At 41.5% G+C, this 9,050-nt stretch overlaps 1 pseudogene; it reads left to right on the top strand.

Moving 5' to 3' along the window:
• The first annotated feature begins 3,221 nt into the window (after nt 1–3,221).
• LOC111964071 (glutamate receptor ionotropic, NMDA 1-like) overlaps nt 3,222–9,050 on the top strand; it is a 35,330-nt pseudogene continuing 29,501 nt past the window's right edge.

Raw genomic sequence — 9,050 nt, 5'->3', positions numbered from 1 at the left:
TTTCAATCTATCCCCTATACACATTTAATTGTTGGGGCGCTACTACCAGATATCAATGAAATTGGTACAGTACTCTCCATCACGGGTGGCACAAATGTTACCTCTTACAAGACACGCCTCAAAATATGTTCATGAGCCTGAAACAACAATACCATGCAACCACTAGCGGTCAAAAGGTGTTTTGCGCTCCATAAATACAGTACGGTACTGTATTCTGTGGGTTGGAATTAAGGTACATTTGAAATACAGCAGTTCTTGTCCTGCCCAAAACATTTCCCCACAATGCACCATCCTTTACAGTATGCTGCAGAATAATGCTTCACAGTATTTGACTGTTGTTAAATGTACGAATTTACCATATAAATCACAGTTTTTCATTACAGTGTAATATTCTGTGTGATTAATTTTGCAAATAATATAAATGTTGCTTGGTTGGTTCATTTCAGACCTTGATGTCTCTCAATCCTATCACTGAGAATTGTTTCAAAAAGTTCCAAGTGGCTATCCCACAATGATGTGCGGTACAGTAAAGAACTGTTAAACCAAAGTTTCTTACGGTATCATTTACTGTTTACGCCTAAAATCACCCAGAGTGCATTGCCATTTATGACAATTTACTGTAAATCAGTTATGTGCTACTTTACTGTTTTATTGTATAATACTGTCAAAACAACAAGGACGTTTTACAGTGTAATTTATAATTCAGGAGAACGTTAGATCAAGTGTGACCTAATTTCCAAAATGACTCTTGCATTTGAAAATCTATGACATTTACATTGTAAACACACAACAGGGCTCACAGATTACTTCCTGCTAAATAAAATATTTATTGACTATTGATTAAAGGAGATAAAACAGATGAGATTTAACCATTAATCGTCTGGTTTATAAACAAACCATCCCTTTTACAGCCCTTGTTGACCTTATAGCCTAACTTCCCTAGATGAAACATATGATTTTACTTGGAAATGTGTGGGGTTTAATGTGGGCAGAACAGTGTAAAAAAAAAAAGAAGGTTGATTCAATGAACAATTCTAAGGCAACCAGCTACAATAGGATTGTGAGTTTGCGTAGCAAAAATGTTGTTGTGCAAACTCACAACGAACAGTTTGTGTGCGATTTTCTTTTTATAGCAAACTCACAATCCTATTGCAACTGCTTGCCTTTCAACTGTACATTGAATGATCTTTTTTAAAACTTTTTATTTTACAGTGAACTAGGATAGGCTTTAGGCCTATCTCCAATAGAACTCCACAGTGGAGGTGTCATAATACCCATAAAACCTAGCGGTCAAACATGGAAATGGTTCCATTAATTTTTCCCATAGGGAATTTTAGAAACACTTAAAATAAGGGCTGTGTTTCGTGTAGGATTACCCTGGCGTGACGGTTTGATAACCATGTAAATCTCTCTCGGACAAGGTGACATTTATCAATATTTTCGGCTCTAGTTACTCTCAGATTCGAAAATGCTAATTAGCATCAAAGTAGACGTCATGCAAGACCACAAATCCCTGCAAGCTCCAGCACGTCATCTCTAGCTGACACCTTTGCTAACAGGTATTGTATCAATTTAAAACTTGCACAACACAGTTCCCAGAATTGTCAATTTAAGTATATTCAGCCAATTTATTCATTACTAAATTTAGCTAACATTAGATAGTTAATCCAGAGATACTTACCTTAACCTCGATTCGACAGTCTCATCCAGATCATGGCATTTGTAGTTCTTTATGATAGCCACATTAACATTTCATTTTTTGGGGGGTTAAATATCAGCAAATATATTAATAAAAGTCATCTTGTTATTAAAACGTTACCCCAGGGTAAGCCTACACGAAACACAGCCCATATTTTAAGTGTTTCTAAAATCCCCTATGGGAAAAATGAATGGTGGAAAAACGATTGGAACCATTTTCTTGTTTGACAGCTAGGTTTTATGGGTATTATGACTCATACTGTGGTACTCTATTGCAATGACATTAAGTCTAAATAAACCTAGGCTACTCTGCTTTGTCAATACTCCAGTGTGATGTGCTTCAAAGTAATAGCTGTGCCATAATTTATTTGATGTTCAATAGCCTACATGTTATTTGATGTTAGGCATTATGAATGTTCTGAAACTTAACACTGTGGAGAGAGAGGCTTGTTTCCTAGGTAACCAGAATGGTTGAACATTTCCCCCCTGCTTAGCAAGATGGATGCTCTTGTGCCTCCTGTGGTTACTTGGACACCTTGCTCCCTTTCTCCATTCAGGGACATTTCAAATGACATTACCCGCCCCCACAATCAAACAAAACATCTAACAAGCACACATGTCTGTCAATACAAATAAGGTAAAACAACACATTCATGTCACACTTTTGGAAGAAGTTGAGCTTCAATGTTTCATTCTACACCAGGCTGAGCAATGCTTTTAGATGCAACTCTATAAATTATTCAGCCGTTTTTATATTTGTATATCCCCATGTCAGTGCTCGCAGTAGCCTAGACAAGCAGCATACTGTGCTTATGTTGGAGGTTTTGCATGATTGAAGAGGTTGAAATATGGATGACATGGTTACATAATTGATTGGCTGTTTGAAAGTAAAGGAGAGGGGAGGGGATGTAGCCTACACGTAATTGGTGGTCCTGGTTGGTCTGAGTCTATGAAATTATGGGGATTGGCAGGAGCCAGTTCAACTGAGACCGGAGACACATCCCCAGCGAAATAAACAAGCAGGCTTCGAACTGGGCACAGACATCAATTCAACGTCTAGTGTGGCCAGTGGGTTGGGTCCATCTACTCCGTGCGTTATAGGAGTACTGTTTGAGAAAACATCTCACATATTGGAATCGTTGGGTCACTGGATTATTGAGGTGTCAATTTTCATTGCAATGGCAGCAACCATCTGCAGTATTTATTTATCCTACCTAAAGTAACCTACAATATTCACACTTTAAGAAATAATTCGTTTTTCATCACATATGATGTTTTTTTATGAGATCAATTATTGTTGTTCTCACACACCAATTGTGTCTTGCTTTTCTTTGATGCTCTATTCATAATCTAAACTGCCTACTACCATTTCTGTCATATAGTGAATAACATTGTTGTTGAGATGTTGAAAATACTTTTTGTTGATGATTAGCTTCCTTTGATTCATTTCCTGTGACAGAAGAACGCCAACGCGAAATCATAGATAGATCGCGGAGGCGCGCACCACTGCGCGTGCACAGCTGTCAGCACCAAGGACAGCCGCTCAGCCCCGAGCGTAGCGTCAGTATTATCACCTTACAGAACAGCCTGCGCGTAGCCCACAGGGGATCGGTAGAGCAATTATACAGTGCACAAAGGGAGCCGCATACGCCGCGAAATATGCTCTAACTCGTTTATATCGACATTGGAAGAAAGACAATGGGGGAAATAGGCAAAGGAAGATAATCATCTTTGAAAAAATGCTTCTGAAACAGCGGAGATAATCCATCAACGGTTAAGGTCCTGACCATGCACATTCCTCCGCATTGCACTTAAATCAAATGTGCAGATTTTCCACACTGTCCAGCGGGACGGTGGTTCAAGTCGTGGTAACCGGGTGAACAGTGCAGTCCAGAATCCGGGAAAACCCACCTGCCAACACGAAGGAGAGACGGATCTGGGGTCCACTGTGCGTTTTGGTCGTTTACACGATGCGTTTGTTTCTGCTGGCGGTGTTCCTCTCGTGCTCCTGTGCGCGGGCTGGCTGCGAGCCGAAGATAGTGAACATCGGAGCCGTCCTGAGCCAGAAGAGGTACGAGCAAGTCTTTAAGGATGCAGTGACCCAGGCGAACCAGATATACGGGAGAGATAAATTCAAGTTGACCGCCATCTCCGTAACGCACAAACCCAACGCTATCCAGATGGCTCTCTCCGTCTGCGAGGACCTCATCTCCAACCAGGTATCTCAGGAGGGCGCCGGCGTACCAGCATTGGTGTTAAATGATAATAGCCTAATAACATGAGTCATTAGCACATATATAGCCCATCTATGCAATGTCAATCATATGAATCCAAATAATTTAGAGGGCTCAGAGAATTGTCCAACATTTGTATGAAGCCTATGGCCACTATTGGGGGGGAAATGAATCATCCTCTTTAGTGTGTTCCATCTTCCCGTTTCTTCTTCAAGGGAACTGACTGATGTGAGTCATTGGGCAGATGAGGTCGATATATTGTGACCATCACTTTATTTGCAATGAACAAACCAGTAAGCATCTCATTCTAGACTATAACCACGGTGCCACCTGTTTCCTGCCTGATCTCATAGATCAAACATAACATAGTAAATCCGGGACACTCAAATTAGTATGATATGTTACGTTTGGTATGTATAAAAGAACACTGTTGTTGCTTCCATCCATCTCTTTGCCCCAACCTGGGCTCGAACCAGGGACCTGTAGGTATAAAAAAATATATATATAAAAAAATATTGGAATAAACATTTAATTTGGCCTTACTGCTATTAGCGCATAGAAACGCATTGAATAACATATTGATACATGGCAAAACAGGTAGTCAAAAAATGATTCAAAAGGAAGTATGTTTTAAAGTGAATCCTATATAAAAAAAATCGAATCCAATTTTATTAATCACATACGCCGAATACAACAGGTGTAGACCTTACAGTGAAATGCTTACTTACGAGATCCTAACCTACAGTGCAGTTTAAAAAAATACAGATAAGAATAAGAGATAAAAGTAACAAGTAATTAAAGACCAGCAGTAAAAATAAAATAACAATATATACAGGGGGGTGCCAGTACAGAGTCAATGTGCGGGGGCACCAGTTAGAGAGTTAATTGAATTGACTATGCATAGATGGCAACAGAGAGTGGCAGTGGTGTGGAGGGGGGGGGGGGCAATGTGAATAGTCTGGGTAGCCATTTTACTAGATGTTCAGGAGTCTTATGGCTTTGGGGTAGAAGCTGTTTAGAAGCCTCTTGGACCTAGACTTGGCGCTCTGGTACCTCTTGCCGTGTGGTAGCAGAGAGAACAGTCTATGACTAGGGTGGCTGGAGTCTTTGACAATTTTTAGGGCCTTCCTCTGACACCGCCTGGTATAGAGGTCCTGGACGGCAGGAAGCTTGGCGCCAGTGATGTACTGGGCCTTTCGCACTACCCTCTGTAGTGCCTTGCGGTCGGAGGCTGAGCAGTTGCCATACCAGGTAGTGATGCAACCAGTCAGGATGCTCTCGATGGTGCAGCTGTAGAACCTTTTGAGGATCTGAGGACCCATGCCAAATCTTTTCAGTCTCCTGAGGGGGAATAGGTTTTGTCGTGCCCGCTTCACGACTGTCATGGAGTGCTTGGACCATGTTGGTTTGTTGGTGATGTGGACTCCAAGGAAATTGAAGCTCTCAACCTGCTCCACTGAGCGATATAAGAAAGATCAAGATTTAAAAATATATTTTTTACCCATATTTAACACATTTTTTGGACACTAAACTGTTTCCATATATACTTCCATAACCGTTTTTAACTGGTACCAGGCTACCATCAGATGAGTCTTGTGAGGCTTGTGGGCGTCCTAGAGAGAGTCTGATCTTTCCATAGAGGGGTTATATTTGTTTGTAGTACAAATGCTTTGGACGTTTCAGATGTTTCAGTGAGAAGACCGATTTTTGTCTGACAAACACCACTGTAGCTCTGCCACCTTCCACCGCAAATGCAGAAGACAGACATCGGTGGATGCTGTGGATTGAGACGCAGTCCATGCAAAAACAGATATCTCCAGCTAAAACAGACAGATTTTGATGGGGATTTTGTGTTATTATGCTAATTAGGACATAGACTCTAGGGGGTTGTTTAAGGCAAAAACGAAAGAAGGGTAGTTGGTTGGGGTGAATGGGTAGGTGTATAACGCGAATGTCTAGCAATGCAAAGGTCTGAATCTCATCACGGACAACTTTAGCATTTTAGCTAATTAGTAACTTTGCAACTACTTACTACTTTTGTGCTACTTTGCAACTACTCTCTACTTTTGAACTACTTTGCAACTTAGCATGTTAGCTAATCCTTCCCCTTTAACCTAACTCCTAACCTTAACCTTAACCCCAAACCTAACCTCTAGATTAGTTAAAGTTAGCCACCTAGCTAACATTAGCGTTAGCCACTTATAACCCGAATGTCTACCAACCCAAAGGTTGTGTGTTCGAATCTCATCACGGACAACTTTAGCATTTTAGCTAATTAGCAAGTTTTAGCTACTTTGCAACTACTTAGCATGTTAGCTAACCCTTCCCCTGACCCAAACCATTTAACCTAACTCCTGGCCTAGCTAAAGTTAGCCACCTAGCTAACATTAGCCACAACAATTTGGAATTCATAACATATCATACGTATTGGAAATGTGTCTACCCCTGAGTCCAGGTTGCTATCTATTTTTTATTTATTTATTATTTAACTAGGCAAGTCAGTTAAATACAGGATCGATGCCCCCTGCCAAACCCTACCCCAGACAACGCTGGGCCAATTGTGCGCCGCCCTATGGGACTCCCAATCACAGCTGTTTGTGATTCAGCCTGTATTCGAACCAGGGTGTCTGTAGTGACACCGCTAGCACTGAGATGCAGTGCCTTAGACCGCTGCGTCACTCGGGAGCTGACTGCAACAATATCAAATGTTTTATTGCAGTTTATATTTTTTGTTTAAAAAATGGGACAGTTTATATGGTTAAAAATGGGACTGTATATTAGGAAAAAAATCTGTTTCTTGCAAATATACATTTTGTTACTCTAATATACAATATTTCTTCAAGCCTAGGCTATGATAACAATACTATGAAACTGCAGCCAAGCCTTTAAGAGATCCATCACATATGGTAATACAAATGGAAGCTGAAATGAAATGATACCTATTTATACATTGGATATCCATATGTTGTTGTCACACAAGCAGTAGCCAATATAATGAGTAACTACCAAACCAGAACTTGAGGCAAAACATGAAAAATAAAATGGGCAGTGAGCCTGTGGCTAAATCTCTATCCCCATATCTGTAGTCTATTATCCAGACAAAGCTATGTGTTCAAGGGATAATATAAATCTTATACAAAAGTTATTCTTTATCATTTAGAACTGGACAATCAATATATCCTTTAAAAGCCATGGACTGATTGTTTTTATCTAAGGGCCAAAAACACACAGATTTGTGGGGGATGAGAGGCCAACTCACTTCAGTGTACACAGCTGCAGATCCGCTGAACTGCAAACAAACTAACTAACCAAGAGAGAAATGAGTGACGCATTCTTAAATGAGTTTTACTGCAGTTTCTATTTTCACAGCTCGTGCCATGTGACAAAATGTTGCCTAAAAGGAGGCCAACATGGCCACCTACGCAATGGGCACGTCCATCAAAGCATCCCAGGGGTAGCAGCTGGGGTGCATGCCTTGGCTCATTTGCCGTTATGTCACCGAGAAGGGCGATTAGTTTGTATTATGGAAAATTGTATGATTTGACATTAGAAATGGGTAGTTGTAACTGTTTGGTTTATGTTATTACTAGATCAATAATGAGACACACAAGTGTATGGAAAGCAATTGTTTTTGGCTCTAGACTCGAAAAATTACTGTGTTTTTCACTTCAAGTGCGATTCTTTTTAGGTCATAATATCTTTTGTGTATACGACTTGTGCAATTTAAACCTAACAATGAAAACAACATTAATAAGTTATGCATTGCGATGTTACCCCTTTGAGATTTGTTCCAACACTGAAACACATTGCTAAAACCCTTGTCCATCCCATTCACATTAAGCATTACATTGCTTCTGAAAGCAGCAATATCATGTAGTGAAGAGAACTGAGGCGTGAACCACCCCTCCCATCCCTCTTTCTCACTCACTCACACACACACCACACCACACACACCACACACACACACACACACACAACACACACACACACCCACACACACACACACACACACACACACACACACACACACACACACACACACACACACACACACACACACACACACACAACACACACACACACACACACCACACACACACACACACACCACACACACACACACACACAAAAGGTCTCTCCTTAATTCCTCCACTCTATTACAATGTCCCCGGTCCTCTTCATTGTAATGATTGTTGTAATTGATAGAGATGGTTATGTGCTGACATATCTTTGCTGCTCTTTGCTCAGAGGGCTGCAGGGATGAGAAAGGTGCCAATGGTCTACATGTACCTTTACTTGGAACAGCGCCTACTAACTGCCTAGATGGAAACCTAACCATGTGAGAGACTCAATGAGATGGTCTTGGCCCTGTGGTCATGTTAGTCACTCGAGAGAGGGTCCATGACAGATGGGTTGGTAGATGCCTGGAAGCGCTCTTTGGATGAAAGAGGCCCAACCATACGGGCTGTACACACTAACCGTCATGCCTGCATATCATGCCAGCTTTGTCTACCCCCTCAGTTGGATCAGTGTTCCATTTCTCAAGAATCCTATTAATCTAAGAATCGATATACAGTTAGTAGAGCTGCATTGAGGAGCATCTGTCTACTTCATCCAGGATAAGTGTCATTCAGCTTTGAGCCAAATGAATAACCATCTACCATGCAGCCATAATGCTAATGAAAAGTGAGGATGGTTTAAGAGGAAAGAGCTGATTTGACATTTCCATGTCGCAGTGAGGAATCAATAGTCCATACACTTTATTATCCTTTCACCTCTCTTTACACGTGTGTGTTTTTCTTTAATCCCCGTACTTGTGTCTGCAGGTGTATGCCATCCTCGTGAGTCATCCTCCCCAGTCCAACGACCACCTCACCCCCACGCCTGTGTCCTACACCGCAGGCTTCTACCGCATCCCTGTTGTGGGCCTCACCACACATCTAGATGTGTATAAGAGACAGGAGCGAGAGAGCGAGGGGGGAAAGAGCGAGAGAGGGAGGGGGGAAAGAGCGAGGGAAAGAGCGAGAGAGGGAGGGGGGAAAGAGGGAGAGAGAGAGAGAATGGGGGAGAGGGAGAGAGTTAGAGAGGGAGGGGGGAAAGAGAATGAGAGGGAGGGAG

Source organism: Salvelinus sp. IW2-2015, linkage group LG5 (assembly GCF_002910315.2).
Source record: "Salvelinus sp. IW2-2015 linkage group LG5, ASM291031v2, whole genome shotgun sequence".
Lineage (NCBI taxonomy): Eukaryota > Metazoa > Chordata > Actinopteri > Salmoniformes > Salmonidae > Salvelinus > Salvelinus sp. IW2-2015.
The sequence above is the reverse complement of the archived record's forward strand: the minus strand, read 5'-3'. Positions and strand labels throughout refer to the sequence as shown.